The following is a 17,655-nucleotide window of genomic DNA, read 5'->3' as shown; positions in this document are numbered from 1 at the left end:
AAAGCAGGTTTCTCAAGCTCATCTCCACTTCATGTTTAATCTCCCCTGCTCTTTCATTAGGACCACACCATGTGTTGATTCTAAAGAAATGAAGCAGACACCTCATTTCGAGCAAGAATGAGCCAGAGGAAGCTTTTGTCCACAGCAGGAATGCCCATAACACAGAGAGGAACACTGTTTGGTCTGACTCGGGTTGCTATACCGGGGCTGAAGAAAGCCATGGCAACGCAAGCAAGAAGGTCTGCTGGATCGCATAGCGCTGATACAATACAGCAGCTCGGGGTTTGTCATTCCAGTCAGGCCTGACCCAAATTACGACATCCTGGGAAAAAGTGTCCCACTTCAACCGGCATACATGCACAGACAGACTTAATTCGGCGCGCACATATTTGGCTGACAGCGATAATAAACAAAACATATGGATGTTTGAAGTTTAATCACTGAGGAAGCGGCCCTGTTAATGATTTAACACCACAGTCCATAGCCCATGGCTGCTGGATTACTGGGACTTTCCAATTGTTTATCCAGTATGTCTACAAGCCACTTCTCCATCTGTGGTTATAATTCTCAGCATTTTAAGCTTAATAGCCTTTTATATTTTCACATGTTTATTATCTTGTATCAACAGCCTCGGGGGAAAATCTGCTTAAAATGGGAAGAACAACAAAGGAGCGATTAGGACCACGTCTACAGAAGTATTTCACCAAAAGGCGAAATAGGAAGGGAAAATGCACAAATGTAAAACAGTGTGGCGATCACAAGAGAAACTTTACTTCTGCAACTTCACCCAAAGTTTTAAAAGCAATGTGGGGTTTGATAGTGGGAGTTCTGGAAACTACAGAAATTCCTACGTATGCCAAAACCCCAAAAGACTACACACCCAACATGCATGCCAACCCTTCATGCCATCTGTACTATCAAGTCTTTCTGCACGGAATACAGTTGAGCTCCAAACTTTTTCTGCTTGCCTGGCTGCTCAAGCCACCACCTCACCATCACATCACACCTTCCCCTTCAAAAGCAATGCATCTATAATTGTGTAGCAAGAGAAAAAAAAATGCACTTACTTTATTTTGGAGGTCTGGTAGTTGTATATCAGAGCTTAAAGCAATATATTCTCTAGGCTCTTTTCATCTGCACCTCTGCCCTGCTGCCCTGCCTCTCCAATACTATTTCTCTTTGTGGGCTGTGCATACGATAGCTGTGTAGACTTCTTTCTTTTTTTTTTTTCTTTTTTTGTGTGTGTGTGTGTGTGTGTGTGTGTGTGTGTGTGTGTGTGTGTGTTGCATGGGGTGCGGGGAGGGACGGTGATGGGGTGGGTGTTGAATGTCGGGTTTCCTGACTCGTGATCAGGAGCTCATTACCCCCAAGGTCACTCCGGGGACGCCCTGCCTGGCACTCACCGACACACCAAAGAGAAGATGTGAGATGAAGGAGAGTGTGAGATAAAGAGAAAGGAGGGAGAGAGGGAGCAGTTCAGAGCCAAAGTGCTCGGGAGATCCGTGGGGACGAGGAGAACGGAGCTGAGAGGGGAAAAAGAGTTGGCCACATACGTCTAAACAGAGAGAGGGAACCGAGACAGTGAGCGACACTGATCCAAATGCCAACAGAGAGGCCGATATTCAGCAAACATGACAACAAAATGTGCCTGTATGAGTCCCCGGTTGAGTCTACAGAGCGATCAAGCTGGGAACAGCAGTCCAGTCAAAGCACACTGTTACATAAAATATGGTGTTGATCCATGGAAAAGCGAGTCCAAAACAATCAATAGAATATTGACATACACCAGCTGGGATGTGGATTTGTTTTTCATCTTTTGATGTGGGCCTCCGCCACAGAAAAACACATTTAGTGTGTCATATGTGAAGTTTTCGTTGTGATTTCAACATTATTTTATTTCTCAGCACTTGATTGTTGTTGGTGTGGTACTAAATATGTTGTTTTGTTCTTTGTTAGGTCTCACCCATTCACAGAAAACTACAAATTGACATATAGAATTAGTCTCTGTGCATATATGTATTATTTTTCTACATTTATTTTTGTAGAGACAGTGGACAAGAGGGACAGATATTTGGGCACGAGAGAAGGGACATGACACAGAGCAAATGTCTCCCTGTCTGGGGATCTGCTCCTCAGGGCAGATGCTCTCATGTGGTAACCACTCGGGTCGAGTCAAATCAAGTCACTGTTATTTATACAGCACATTTACAGAAACAGCCGCTGAGCCAAAGTGTTATCCAGTAGAGAAATATGATGTGTTACAAATTCACCAAACAAGTTTAAATATCAAGATTAAAGCTGCAAGCAGCGTTGGACGGGTCCTCGCATCCATGCTCGTCGTCGAATCCACGCACGTCCACCAGGTGGCGCTGCGACCGAGAGTGTATATTGGCCTATGGATGTGATCACGTCCGCACTCTGATGACACATATAACATTTCAGGCAGATCGGACCATGTCCAGGCTAGTTATAGAGCTTTTCCTTCTATCCACCAGGTGGCGTTATGACTGTGGCTGTATTTCAGCATGTGAATGTCATCAGGGCGGGACTCTGATCATACATGTAAAGTTTGAGGCAGATTAGAGTATGTTTAGGGCAGTTACACAGCAGTTGATGTGTCATGTCGAAGCATCAAAGTTTGGGAGCCTGCCATGGCCACGCCCTCAGACTTTTGTGGAGCATTTTGATAACTTTTGATCACCCATACCTGGAGTACATCCTGGCTGAATTTCATATCTGTCGGTGTTACCCTGTTTGAGTTGATAGCTTTTCAAAATGTCTAAAAATGACCCAAAATTGAAGGTTGGTGTTAAATTCTAGAAAGAAGAAGAAGATTAAAGAAAGAAAATACATAAAAAAGAAGCAATTAAATAAATGGGAAAAAGTTAAGACAATTAAACTTTTATAAAGTATGGGGGGAAAAAAGATGTAAGAAATTAAAGAATTGTATTTAATAAATAAACAGGAAATTTGTAAATAAGTGTTGTAGTCTTTTGCAGTTAATTGATGGATAGGCGTAGTGAGAGACAGCCAGACAATGGGGTAGAAATAAGAATGAGAACAACTAATATAGCACAGGGTTGCGAGCGGGAATCGAACCAGGGCTTCAGCGTTGAGGACCAACTACATGCGTCAGTGGCTTAACCCGCAGAGCTATATGATCACACATGTTGGCTGTCAGCAAAGGTGTATCAATCCAATAGAAAGTCTAGGGGTAGGGTTCGGGTTACAGAGGAAGGTCCTGACAGTAGCAATGTACCAAAAACATGGATATAAAATTATACATTTTTTCATAATTTAATATTAAGTCACACTAGCCAAAAAATTCTTAGAATAAAGTTGGGGTTTTTCCTTCAGCCGTTGTGGTTGCACTGTACCTTTAGGTTATCTAGATCTACAACGGCTGAAGGAAAAACCACGGATTAATTTCTCAGAATATTCGGCTGCTTAGTATTAACATTAAAAATATTTATGTGTAATATTAATTACCCTATTTTTTTCATTACAACTGTAAGGACCTTCCTCTCCAACCCTAACCCTACCCCTAGACTTTCTATTGGATTAATACACGTTTTCAAGACCAGAACATGTGTGGTCATGTAGCTCTACGGGTTACGCCTGTGATGTTCAGGACTCATTCTTGTATTTTACACTCTCTGATGTTTTCTTTTCTTCATGTCTAGTGTGTGAATCATTTCTGGTTTGTCTCTTCAGTGTCTCATGTGGCCCTGCAGCTTCTCCTCCTCCACCTCCTCCACCTCCTCCTGAAGCCTTCATCTTCTTCATCATCAGCTGCTCAGTGACTCTGTTGGACGTCTCACCGTGTGGCAGCAGCTCAGGTCAGTGGTGAAGATCCTCTTTATCAGCTCCACACCCACAGACATAGTGAACGCAGCGTCTGTTGTTGTGCTAATAAGAAGCTGCATCTGAGCAGCAGCAGCTCTGTTCACTCCAGCCTCAGTCACACATGGAGTCAGAGCAACACTCTGTCAGAGCTGATTCCTCAATGTTAGATCTGATTAATCTCTCTCTAGTAACAGGTTATGTACCACAGGCTTTTAAGGTTGCTGTAATCAAACCTTTACTTAAAAAGCCCACTCTAGATCCAGATGTTTTAGCCAACTATAGACCAGTTTCCAACCTCCCATTTCTCTCCAAAATTCTGGAAAGAACAGTTGCAAATCAATTATGTGAACATTTACAAAGGAATAGCTTGTTTGAAGAGTTTCAGTCAGGCTTCAGAGTGCATCATAGCACAGAAACAGCTCTGGTGAAAGTTACTAATGACCTTCTCATAGCGTCAGATAATGGACTGGTCTCTATACTTATTTTATTGGACCTTAGTGCAGCATTCGATACAATCGACCACAAACTTTTATTACAGCGACTAGAACATTCTATTGGCATTAAAGGGACAGCACTGGACTGGTTTAAATCCTACTTATCAGACAGGTTCCAGTTTGTGCATGTCAACAATGACTCTTCTGAGCATACTAGGGTTAATCATGGAGTTCCTCAGGGTTCTGTCTTAGGACCAATACTGTTCACATTATACATGCTTCCCTTAGGCAACATTATTAGGAAGCACTGTATTAATTTCCATTGTTATGCTGACGACACTCAATTGTATTTATCTATGAAGCCAAATGAAACTAATCAGCTAGCTAGACTGCAAGATTGTCTTAAGGACATAAAGACCTGGATGACCTATAATTTCTTACTACTAAATTCAGACAAGACTGAAGTCATTGTATTGGCCCCAAACATCTTAGAGAATTGCTTTCAAAGCATATAGTTACTCTGGATGGCATTACAATGGCCTCCAGTACTACTGTGAGGAACCTCAGTGTTATCTTTGACCAGGACATGTCCTTTTAACTTGCACATAAAACAAATCTGTAGGACTTCCTTTTTCCACCTGTAGAAATATTGTGAAAATCAGGAACATCCTGTCTCAGAGTGATGCAGAAAAACTAGTCCATGCATTTGTTACTTCCTAGGCTTGACTACTGTAATTCCTTATTATCAGTTGTCCAATAGCTCTCTGAAATATCTACAGCTGATCCAAAATTGCTGCAGCCAGAGTAGCTGACGGGAGTTAGCAAGAGAGATCATATTTCTCCTATATGGATTCTCTTCACTGGCTTCCTGTTAATCTAGAATAGAATTCAAAATCCTTCTTCTGACATATAAAGCTCTTAACAACAATCTCCATCATATCTTAAAGAACCTGATAGTACCATATTCTATCCTAGCAGAAACTCTGTCGCTCTCAGACTGCAGGCTTACTTGTTGTTCCTAGAATCTCTAAAAGGTAGGAATGGGAGGCAGAGCCTTCAGGGTTATCAAGCTCCTCTCCTGTGGAACCAGCTTCCCAGTTTGGGTTCGGGAGGCGGACACCCTCTCTATTTTTAAGACCAGGCTTAAAACCTTCCTTTTCGACAAAGCTTATAGTTAGGGCTGACTGGGGGACCCTGACGGGGTATGCTTGTGTTTTCATTTGCACAACTGACTTCCCCTCTTGACGTCCCTTAGTTCTGCCCCTAGTTATGCTGCTATAGGCCTAGACTGCTGGGGAACCTCTCTTGATGCACTGAGCCCTTCTCTAACTACCTATGTATTTACTACATATACCATTATTGCATTACATTCACTCTGTTTCTTTCTGTGTCCTTTCTCCGAGTGTCCCTGGTCCCAGAGCTGGATGCTGGATGCTTCAGATGTGTGGCTGTGTTTTATGGTCCTTGTGTCCCACCCCCCACCTCTCTCTCTCTATCTACCCTCTATCTCTACCTCTACCCCTCTATCTCTACCTTTCTACCTCTTCTGTCCCTCTCAACCCGCCCGGCCAGCAGGCAGATGGTTCCCCCCACATTAGAGCCGGGTTCTGCTCGAGGTTTTTTTCCCTGTTAAAAGGGTGTTTTCCTTGCCACTGTCGCCTTTTGGCTTGCTCTGGGGGTCAGGCATATGGGTTCTGTAAAGCGTCTCGAGACAATTTGACTGTAATTGGCGCTATATAAATAAAATTGAATTGAAAATTGAATTGAACTGAGAGCTCTCAGCAGTTTTCTACCCATTTAAGAACAGGACAAACCGAACAAGCTGTTGTATCGATTTGTCCACGATTTCCTCTCATGTGTCCATTTTAAGGAGTTTGCAGTCAACCAAGGCCGACTCAGAATCACTCCCACCGGGAAGATCTGTGAAGGAAGGTCCACCCGGCTGGTCCAGAAGCTCCGGTCCAGCAGAGCAGCGTCAGGATGGAGACGTAACCGGGTGAGTTAACTAGAGAGGCGACACATTCACATAGAAAATCCAACAATTCCTTCTGTTTTTACAGTTTGTGACTCTGGTAAATGGTGTCATTTTTCAAAGCTGGTGGGTTTTGGGCTTCACAGATTGAACCTAAATGCTTTTCTTAAACAAACTGCTGAGCTGCTGCACAGTGAAATGTTTGAGTGGAGCTCAGGATGAAAGCATCAGAGCTGTTTTACATGTTTTTATGTTCAGCTAATATCATTTCCTCTGGACAATGTTTGTGGTGTTAGAAGTGGACGTTTGTAGGGAGTTTTCAGTTGTAATACTTAAATGCATAAATATTTGCAGTGGTGGTTTCACTGCAAGCATCTACTGATGTCACCAGTGAAGTAAATAAAAACAGCATTTGTTGAACTTTACGCCTCTCAGTGTCTGCAGTTAGTTTAGCTGAATCAATGCAAAGATATTTCTATTTTTCTACATGACAGGAATGTCAGTGAAATCCAAATGCTAAGAATAAACAAGTGATCTGCCTGGTCACAGATCCCACTTTAATCCAAAATAAAGACTTTGCAAGGAAATGAACTTGAAATATGAGCCACCAGTAAAAGTTGTGATCAGACAGAAGGGCCTGTATTTTATCTTTGGAGAAGTTTAACATGTAAGTTTGTGCAGCTGATCAGTGGTGAGGCCTGTGGATGACTGGAGATGTGTGTGGACACTTAGACGAAGCAGCAAATGTGTTGAAAATGAGTTGTCTTCTCAGAGTCTTGAAGATGTTTTGTCAGAGCTAAGAAAGAAGTAAGAGATCCTGCAGGTGATTGTTGAGTGGTGTTGAGGAATTTGAATGTAGAGGAATAGCAAAGAGATTTTGAAGATATTTAAGCCATAAGTTGTATTTTATTTGTTTGCTGTTCTCTCCCATTTGTAGTGAAGAGAAGTGATTTGACATGAAGAATGTGATTTGTGTGGCTTTGAAATTGTGTTAAAATGTAAAAATGAGTGATGAGGAGAAGAGTGTGACTTTTTAGTATTGTGTTTTTTAGTGTGTTCTTTAAAAGTTGTAGGTAGATTATCTTCTTTTTTTGATTTTGTGGGTTGTTTTTTTTTCTTTCAGTGTTGATGTCACCGCCTTGACGAATAGAAGAAAAGCCTGTATTTGGGTATGTAGGACTGGTAGTCCAGAGGTAGTGGTGGTGGTTTGGAACCTGGAGAGTGCAGGTTCAATCCCCCACCCTGCTCAAGCTTTTTTTTTACATTTGGGCAAAATCTGCCTTCGTGCCTTCGTGCCTTCGTGCCTTCGTGCCTTCGTGCCTTCGTGCCTTCGTGCCTTCGTGCCTTCGTGCCTTCGTGCCTTCGTGCCTTCGTGCCTTCGTGCCTTCGTGCCTTCGTGCCTTCGTGCCTTCGTGCCTTCGTGCCTTCGTGCCTTCGTGCCTTCGTGCCTTCGTGCCTTCGTGCCTTCGTGCCTTCGTGCCTTCGTGCCTTCGTGCCTTCGTGCCTTCGTGCCTTCGTGCCTTCGTGCCTTCGTGCCTTCGTGCCTTCGTGCCTTCGTGCCTTCGTGCCTTCGTGCCTTCGTGCCTTCGTGCCTTCGTGCCTTCGTGCCTTCGTGCCTTCGTGCCTTCGTGCCTTCGTGCCTTCGTGCCTTCGTGCCTTCGTGCCTTCGTGCCTTCGTGCCTTCGTGCCTTCGTGCCTTCGTGCCTTCGTGCCTTCGTGCCTTCGTGCCTTCGTGCCTTGCTTATGGGTAAATCTCCATGTTTTCCCTCTTTCCAGGATCCAGTCCAGTCCAGTCCAGTGACACTCCACACCACAGACCACAACCTTTCCACAAGGTTCCCAGCGGGGATTCGAACCATGACCATCCACATGACAGACACACACCCTCTGTGTGAGCTATCTGTCACACAAGGTCCCTGGTGGAGTTTGTTGTAATGATGCTTGCAAGAGGTTGTCATGCAGCCAAAGTGTAAAAATAGCCTTGAGCTGGATTCCAACCAAGGACCTCCTGGATGAGACGCAGATAACTTACCACTGCACTATCCTTCCTACTGCGTGTAGCTGTTAGTTTTCGTAAATGATGGTACACAAAAGTATTAAGGAAGTGAAGATAATAAAGGTACTAAGGTACCGGGGAGGCAAAAAACTTACCTCTACACCACCTGTCCTACAACATGTTGCTCTAACTTTGCTTAAATGATGCTATCAATTAGTACTGGCGCAACCAAACGACAAATAAAAGGTGTGAGTGGAGATCTGAATCATGTGAGGTTTGTTTGAGACTGAATACACCTGATCTCATCTGATCTGCAAAGCTAAGCAGGGTTGGGCCTGGTTAGTATTTGGATGGGAGACTACCTGGGAATACCAGGTGCTGTAAGCTTTTTACTTCTCCTCACAACCTGAACAACACACTGCTAGCGACAGCTATCAACTAAAACCTCTTGGTTTCTTTATTATACACTCTATGAGGTGGATAAGCTGCAGCTCATGCTGATTTATTGCTGCTTCTGGTTGGAGCCAAAGAACAAAGGCTTCACCTGTTGGAGCAGCTGATGTCCTGCAGCCTCTTCACCACAGAAAGCCTCTGACAGCTTCAATTCTTTACACTCTGACTGCAAGACACCAATCACATAGGAACATTTACATGTATGGAACAAAGAGCTGAGCTGACACTCAACATATGTTTGAGCATTTATTGATAAAGACATTCAAACATGTCTAGAGATAGAACACCAACGCACGGTGTAAGAAAGGTCAGAACAGATTTCACCTGCTCAGGAAACTGAGGTCCTTCGGGGTGCAGGGAGCAATTCTGAGGACCTTTTATGGTTGTGTGGTGGTATCAGCCATCCTGTATGGACTGGTCTGCTGGAGCAGCAGCATCACGGCTGCAGACAGGAAGAGACTAAAGAAACTGGTTAAGAAAGCAAGCTCTGTCCTGGGCTGGTGGTAGACAGGAGGATGATGACAAAGCTGTTGTCTATCATGGAGGACATCTCCCACCCCCTGCAGGAAACAGGACCATCACCGGCAGCTCCTTCAGGGACAGACTGCTTCACCCACGATGTTTGAAGGAGGTCCTTCCTTCCTGCAGCAGTCAGACTGTGTTCAATCAAGCCTGCTCCCAGTAGTTCAGATCACCCATGAAGTAACTGCAATAAAATGTAAATAAGTCAATATGTGCAATTTCACAGGGTTTTTTTTTTTTTACAAGCATTTCTATTTCTTCTCTAAGGAGAAAGCATCTATTTATATCTGTGCACTGAGTGCTGCTTTTTTTTTTTTTGAACTTTTTTTCCTATCTGCTACTGCCACACTGAAAATTTCCCCACTGCAGGATCTACCTATCCATCCATCTATCTATGGTCCATCTACCTCCCTACCTATCTATCCATCCATCCATCCATCCATCCATCCATCCATCCATCTATCCATCCATCCATCCATCCATCCATCCATCCATCCATCTATCCATCCATCCATCCATCCATCCATCCATCCATCTATCCATCCATCCATCCATCCATCCATCTCTCTCACAGGTGTGGGGGTTGATTCACCTGTTCTCAATCACCTTAATCCACGAAGGCCCGGTTCTTCATTCTTCCGCTCTCTGCCACACCACAGACTTTGAAACCAGAACCTTTCTCCTACAATTAGTCTGGTTTCCCCTTTTTGTTTTCACCTTGGTTTAGTTATCCTTTCTGTGTTGGTTTTAGTTTCATTCGTTAAATAAACTCCTTGTAATCTTTGACCTGTGTCTGCAGATGTCCTGTGACACCAATGATCCCATCTGATATTTAGCATGTTTTCAATTATTGGTCCCATTTCTTAAAAAAAAAAAAAAAAAAAGCCCCCTGAAATCTGATCAGATAAATGAATGTGAAACTACTTTGGGTCTGCTGCAGCTGCCTCCCTCTGATCTTTGTCCTGCCCACAGCACAATCTGATCAGTGAAACACTGAAGGACAACTTCAGCATGTAAAACATAAATAAGCAAAGGCTGCAACTCGTGATTATTTTAATTTTAACTTAACTTTATGTGCTGTTCAAAAACTTTATTTTTTCTGCAAATGTGTAGTGATTCCAAATCTTGGTTATTGATCTCCTTGATTTACAAAAAAAATCTGTATCGACCCGGAAAAAAAACAAACATGTCAGGCACCCTATGATGTTAACTGTTTGCCTGAATGTTTTTGTTTAAAATCCTCAGTAATAACCTTTGACTGGTTGCTCTTAACCCCTGTAAAAACTCACTGCTGCAAAAATACAACATCAGCTTATTTTTTAATTACTATTTTCTATTATATATATCTGAAATAAACCCTAATCTGTGGGTCTGACAGCAGCGTGAGGTCAAAGAAGCTGCCATCAGCTGCTGCACTTCTGTCCCGTCCAGCAGATGGAGCCATGGAGCTGCAGTGAAGTGAAGAGCAGCACAAGGCAACCACCACTTCCATCCACTGACGCATTCAATTTGACTGACGCTAATGTTTTATTGACTTCCAACCACTAAACCAATATGATCACTGATGCACTGAGCTGAAGAAGTAATGTTACATTTCAAACATAACTGGGGAAATAACCGAAACTTCTTCCTTAGGAAAGGAGAAAGTATAAGAGTATAAAGGCAGTGCAAGAATAAATAAGAAAAAAACGGTGCAAAAATTGCCCATAGCATTATATACAGATGACTTTATTCTTAAAAAAAAAACCAACAAACATGTAGAAGACTATATACAGAGGATCAGGTTTCAGGTATAGATAGATCGACAGATGAATCCTTACTGTGAAAATATTTAAAGACATTGAACATTGTGCAATATAAGGTCAGTCAGCAGCCTCAGTTCATGCACCAAGAAAACTTTTATGCATTTTTTAAAAATAAATTTTCTCCATTTACAAGGCAGGGAGATAACCGAAACTTCTTCCTTAATAGTTCCTGTTTAGTTTGTATGCTGTGGTGTCAGGATTACTACACGTGGAAATGAATATCAAATTAAAATCATTTCCATATCTTGACAAGTTGTTGCGATCAAAAAGTAAACTAAAGCTGCAAGCAGCGTTGGACGGGTCCTCGCATCCTTGCTGGTCGGCGAATCCACGCACATCCACCAGGTGGCGCTGCGACCGAGAGTGCAGGTCGGCCTATGGATGGGATGAGGGCTGGACTCTGATCACACGTGCAAAATTTCAGGCAGATTGGAGCATATTCAGGCTACTTCTAGAGCTTTTCCTGTCCATCCACCAGGTGGCGCTGCGACCGAGAGTGTATATTGGCCTATGGATGTGATCAGGGTCAGACTCTGATCACACGTAAAATTTCAGGCAGATCGGACCATGTCCAGGCTAGTTATAGAGCATTTCCTTCCAACCACCAGGTGGCGCTGCGACCGAGAGTTTATGTCGGCCTATGGATGTGATCAGGACTGGACTCTGATCACACCTGTAAAGTTTGAGGCAGATTGGAGCATGTTTAGGGCAGTTACACAGCAGTTGATGTTTCATGGCGAAGCATCAAAATTCACGAGGCCGCCATGGCCACGCCCTCAGACTTAAGGTGAGCATTTTGATAACTTTTGATCACCCATGCCTGGACTACATCCTGGCCGAATTTCAGCTCTCTCGGTGTTACCCTATGTGAGTTTATAGCTTTTGAAAATGTACAAAAATGACCCAAAATCGTCAAAACGTATGACATATAATTCAAAATGGCCGACTTCCTGTTGGGTTTTGGGCATGGCTGTCAATTACATTTTGGTGTGTCTTGACGAGTTACATATGCCTACCAAGTTTCATAATTCTAGGTGACACGTACTGGCCGTAGTAAATGTTTGAAATTTTCCAGGTGGCGCTATGGAGCCATTTTGCCAAACACATGTGCAGTTTCCCTAAAATCTGAAATGGGTTGCCGGTCCAGATATGTGTGGTAATTTTGGCGAGCATTTGAGCATTTTTAACCTGTCAAAAAGTACTTTGTTTATTCCGGCAACGATACGTTGCCACGGCAACAGCGTTTTATGAATCGTCAAAATCTTCACACTGTGCCATCGTCAATGTGTGGTCACTCACCTGACCAATTTTCAGAATCATATGACAAAGTATCAGGCAATGGCACGTGCAAATGTAATGACAATTTCTTCCTGTTGCCAATAGGTGGCGCTATGAGTATTTCTAAATTTATGAATGTGGATGTGTTCAGAACCGGACTGGTGTCCATCACATCAAGTTTGGTCCGGATTGGATCATTTCCAGCTGAGATATTAATAATTCAATTTTTATGGCGAGAAATCGAAATTCGCCGCAATGCCACAGACACGCCCCTTGACGACGAGTCACCATTTTCTTTGGGAATCATCATCAATGTGTTCAGGCTTATGTCACCACATTTGAGGTGAATCTGATCAACGTGCTAAGAATAGTACATCAAAGTGTGAAAAATGTTAATTTCCTGCTACCACAAGGTGGCGCTATGACTGTGAATGTACATAACCACATGGATGTTGTCAGGGCTGGACATTGATCACACATGTCAAATTTCAGGCAGATTGGACCATGTACAGCTGAGTTAGACACCACTTCCTGTTTCATGGCGAAGGATCCATTTTTTTGGGAGTCGCCATGGCCACGCCCACGCCCTTTGAAATGAAATGAACATTTTGATAATTTTTTATCAGGTCGCGTGTTTGCATATATTGGCCAAATTTGACGTCTGTCGGACTTATCCCTGATGAGTTATTAATTTTGAAAAATTTACAGCTAATTCAAGATGGCCGACTTCCTGTTGGGGTTAGGGCGTGGTCATGCTTGACTTTTTTGGGTTTCCTGATGTGCTGAATATGCATACAAAATTTTGTAGCTGTACATGAAACATCGTGCAAGTTGGCCTAATGACCAAATTTTCAATTTTCCAGGGGGCGCTATGGAGCCATTTTGCCACACACATGCGCAACTCCCATAAAATATCAAATTTTTCGCGAGGCCTGATGAGCATGCCACATTTGATGCGTTTTGGGGTATGATAAGGCCGCCAAAAAGGCAATTCAAAAGTCCGGAAAAGAATAATAATAATAATAATAATAATAATAATAATAATAATAATAATAATAATAATAATAATAATAATAATAATAATAATAATAATAATAATAATAAATAATTCCTTGCATTCCAATAGGGTCTTCGCACCATTCGGTGCTCGGACCCTAATTAGGACCATAGTGTTATTTATGATGGGAATTTATGTGTAAACATTAAGGTTAAAACCCCATAAAATCAAATTAGATGCAAATAAATTACGGAGATAAGATCGACAAATTCAAAGCTAAAGTTAAAATCCCAGACAATATATATCCAATGAATCTATGGATTCCCTATGAGCAGCATATTTGCAACAGTGGATACATCAGACATCAGCCTGTTGGGGTGAGGGTAAAGACATCAAACAAAAAAGAAATCATAAACACTGGACAGATTGGAGGGAACAGCTACTGCAGATCAGACCTGTGCAGCTCCAGAACCAGTCTGGCAGAGAGAGGACACAACGTTAATAGCATGAAACGGCAAATATAAATGCATGGAGCATACAAGGATTAAAACGTGAAGACAGACACATGAACAAAATCGCTAAGGCAAAGCATTTTGGCTAGAATGAAAAGAAGTGTTAGAAGTGTAATAGGGTCAATATATCACTGCGAGACTTTTTTGTAACATAGTTGACATTTTTGCTGTTTTCAGGCCTAAAATCAACATGGCCACCTATAACCAAACACCACATGGCATTTTTACAGAAAGATTCTTCTAAATATTATATATACAACTGAGTAAAATTGAAATTGAAAGTTATTTATAAAGATATTGTAGTAAACCTGTTGACATGCCATAAATCCACACTTGACTCACACACTACTTTATATTAAATAACTCAGAAAGCCTTGGAGTCTGGCCAGTCTTTTCTTCAGGAGGAAATGACTTCATGTGGAGCAGGTCATGTGATCTGGAATCAACACACTTCCTTAAGAGGTGTTTTTGTAATGAGGAACTTAGTTGAAGGTGATACAATTTGTTATTTTCCATATAAAATGTGATATATTACCAAAAAAGAAATATCTGTACCCAATAGCAACAGAGAAAACTGAGTGGAGACAGGCAACTGATCAATACAGGACAGCAGGGTGATAAAGAGAAACTAAGAGTGGACATATAGGGCAGCTTCAGGAAGAACTGAAAGCAACTAAATAAAGTTGAATCTTCAGTTTTGATTTGAAATCAGCAATGGTGGGACAAGATGAAATGTGGACCTAAAGGGGCATAGGGGCAGATTGAGCTGACATTGATAATGTATTGTAGAGCTAGACTGTAAAGGGCTTTATAAACAAACAGTAAGTAACATCTTGAACTCAATTCTGTATTTCACATGGAGCTAAATGAGCCTGAACATGGATGATGTGACGTCTTTTGGTTGTGGCAGTTAAGAGCCTGGCAGCTGCATTTTGAACTGAGTCACTGAGTAAAGCTTGACTGTGTGAATCCTGTTTACAAGGAGTTACAGTAGTCTAGCCATGAGGTAAAAAAAAACAGTTCTTTGTGCAATAAAACTGGTTTTATTTTAGCTGCCCTCACAACACCGTATTTTAAAAAGATACAGAAAGATTTCTGACTATCTCTGGATTGACCCTGGATGCAACTTTAAAGTTTAAATCTGTTGATATAATGTATATTTTTTATGAGTCAAGTAACTGTTCTGTCTATAAAATATCAAAAATAGCAATAGATTCAGTGCCAAGAGTTATTTGTGATAGCAGCTCTGTGTTGCTGTATTTACGCACATTAAGGTAAATTCTAACCTGCTGACAGCTACACGGTTAACATGCTGCTGTTTAGCACATATTAACTATAAAGTGTCACCAGCATGTTAACATTTTCTAATTAGCAGCAGGGGCTGATGGGAGTGTAATTAGCTTTGCAGGTACTTAGTCATGAACTAGTATTAGTACTAGCAGTAAGTGTTGCACAAATTGGAATTTTGACCTGATGGTGGTTTCAAGTGAAAAGTCACCAAAGTAATTCATCTTGAGAGGTTGACGTTAATGTCTACAAAGAATTTCATGGCAGTCTGCTGAATAGTTGAAGAGTTTTATTCAAAAAACACCAATCACCCATCCATCCATCCATCCATTATCTATACACCACTTAATCCTCATTAGGGTCGTGGGGGGGTGGAGTCTATCCCAGCTGACTCAGGTGAAGGCAGGAGACACCTGGACAGGTCAGCAGTCTGTCACAGGGCTACATATACAGACAAACAAACACCAATCAGCTGCTGATATATTTCAGTCTGGACCTGATCAATGGATCTAATGTAATCAGTAATGTAACTAATTACCTTTATTGATACAGTCATTACATTTTTCAGTAAGTAAATGGGAATTGATTGCTCAACACTGATTCTCTATTTTGACTAATCGATTAATCAGCCAATCGTTTCAACCAGCAAGCAAAACATCATCGGTACTACTCGAAAATAGATCTGATTGGCTGATTAATCACCGGAAAAAGGCGTAAAAGCTCAGCAAAGAGTTCAGTTTTTATTAGTCGATCCTGCATTTCTATAATTAAACCTGAGATTCATTTGTTGAGCTGCCATTTAATCTGCAGTCGCTGCCTGTCTGCTCTCTTTCTCTCATGTTTCAGTTTAGATCGATTCTTAGCTCTCATTTGTGGCCAGCTATCCTTTCAGAGGGAGTGTGGTAATAAGTTGTGGATACTCTCAGTGTGTTTGGAATGGCAGATGCATGGCTAGAGATGACCCCCTGCAGCAGGCCTCGGCTCTCTGCCACAGCTGGACAAGCCTGGATTGACAGATTACAGCACACACAATCAATAAAGCGTACCATTAGTTCTGTCCACAAAGCCCCGTGTACAATACTAATGTCAGGGCGCTTCTGTAAACTCTCTCAAGTCCACACAAAGAGGAATGGCCTTATAAATCACATTATAAGGCTGTCTTTCCAGACTTGGCTTATTGATTGAGTGCCTGGCATGGATTCACTCTGTGCTTGATTAAAATGCCCCACAGTGCCACAAAAGCAGCTCTTCAACTCGCAACTATTAGAATTTTAGTGACACGCTGCTGCCGAGGTGCTATTCGGAGTCATTCGCTATGTGATTATATGGCACAATCTCACCTTTAATTGTATTTATGAGCAAAAGCATATTGGACGACCATTAGACAATGTGATTAAGGGTCAGCGTTATTAATTCAGAGGGAGAAGGTGCATTAGCATTAGTGACTAACAGAGTGCTTTGTTCTGAAAATTAGCATTAAAATCTTCTTACAAGAGGTCTTTAAAAGCCAGTTAAGAAGACTTGGAATCAAGTTTGAACTCCTCTCCAACAGGTCTTAAGTCCTTGAGGGCAAATTTCTTAAAAAGTTTCTGAATGAATACTATTAAAATGATAGCATTTGAATATTTTTCTTTTTAAAGCTGGATTTAAAGTTTAGAAAATACTTCCTCTGCGAGGTCAGTTTAATAGCTCTTTTTTGTTCTTATCACATTATTTCCAATAGCAGACAGAGTTTGTGCAGCTGTCGTGACATTGGATGTTAAAATTCAGTTTTTCCGAGCACTTCAACCCTTTGTTTCATAACATGGGTCAAGAGATACCCATTTTCCACTGAATATGGGTCACTTTTGACCTATGGTGTGCATCAAAGGGTTGAAGAGATTGGGAAATATTCAAACAGCGTCTTAGCAAGAAGCTGACAATCACATCTATAGAAGGTTGGTTGGATTCAAAGTTAGACTTTTGTCAATGCACAAGGTTTATTTTTATTATTCTGTAATTTTATAGTGAGGAAGTTAGACTATTTGATGCTTCTGTTGTAAGGTAAAGTCTTGAGAGAGTCTCATAGTAGTTAAGTCTAAGTCAGTGTCTGATTTTTCTGATCCAAGGCCAAGTTTCGTGCCTAAAAAGAAATTCTGCTTTTCTCTCTCAAGCTGTGCACCTTCTTGCAGGGTGATATGAAAAGAGGGATGAGATTTGATGCTGCAAATTTTTATGAGTCAATCGCAGGTATTCATATCTGAAGTTCAAAGGACAACGAGTCGAACCGCCTGAGCACCTTTTTTCCCGAGCGGCTGAAAGCTTGTTTTGAAAGTCATCAAAGAGGTTCTAAGCAGGAGAAAAAAATGCAGAAATTGCAACAGACCAGCAGCAAAGCAATGGATCAGTTAGCAAGAAGCCTTCAGGCTGTTTGGTGCAGCTGCCCTAGAAAGATATGTCCTCATCAAAAGTCTAAATGAAGGCAGAATCTAGTAATAAAGGCACTGATTTTTTTGTGGAAAGACCATCCAGATGAACACAGCTGGGAAATTTTAGGGATCACTTGCCACCAAA

At 41.8% G+C, this 17,655-nt stretch overlaps 1 protein-coding gene and 1 long non-coding RNA gene across 2 annotated transcripts in view; one reads left to right on the top strand and one right to left on the bottom strand.

Moving 5' to 3' along the window:
* The window catches only part of ptn (pleiotrophin), a 50,830-nt gene extending 49,604 nt beyond the window's left edge, over window positions 1-1,226 (bottom strand). Inside the window, exon 1 of the mRNA XM_023265854.3 lies at window positions 1,068-1,226. The gene's annotated coding sequence lies outside the window, so the exon portion shown is untranslated. The remainder of the gene's footprint in view (window positions 1-1,067) is intronic.
* A 1,975-nt stretch (window positions 1,227-3,201) lies between these two features.
* Window positions 3,202-7,522, top strand: LOC129347924 (uncharacterized). Its single transcript, XR_008600272.1, has 3 exons — window positions 3,202-3,839; window positions 6,151-6,276; window positions 7,376-7,522. It is a non-coding gene; the product is annotated as an uncharacterized LOC129347924 (long non-coding RNA).
* Window positions 7,523-17,655: the final 10,133 nt, after the last annotated feature.

The sequence above is a fragment of the Amphiprion ocellaris genome, chromosome 21 (assembly GCF_022539595.1).
Source record: "Amphiprion ocellaris isolate individual 3 ecotype Okinawa chromosome 21, ASM2253959v1, whole genome shotgun sequence".
NCBI classification, from domain to species: domain Eukaryota; kingdom Metazoa; phylum Chordata; class Actinopteri; family Pomacentridae; genus Amphiprion; species Amphiprion ocellaris.
This window is presented reverse-complemented; position numbering and strand designations above follow the sequence as displayed.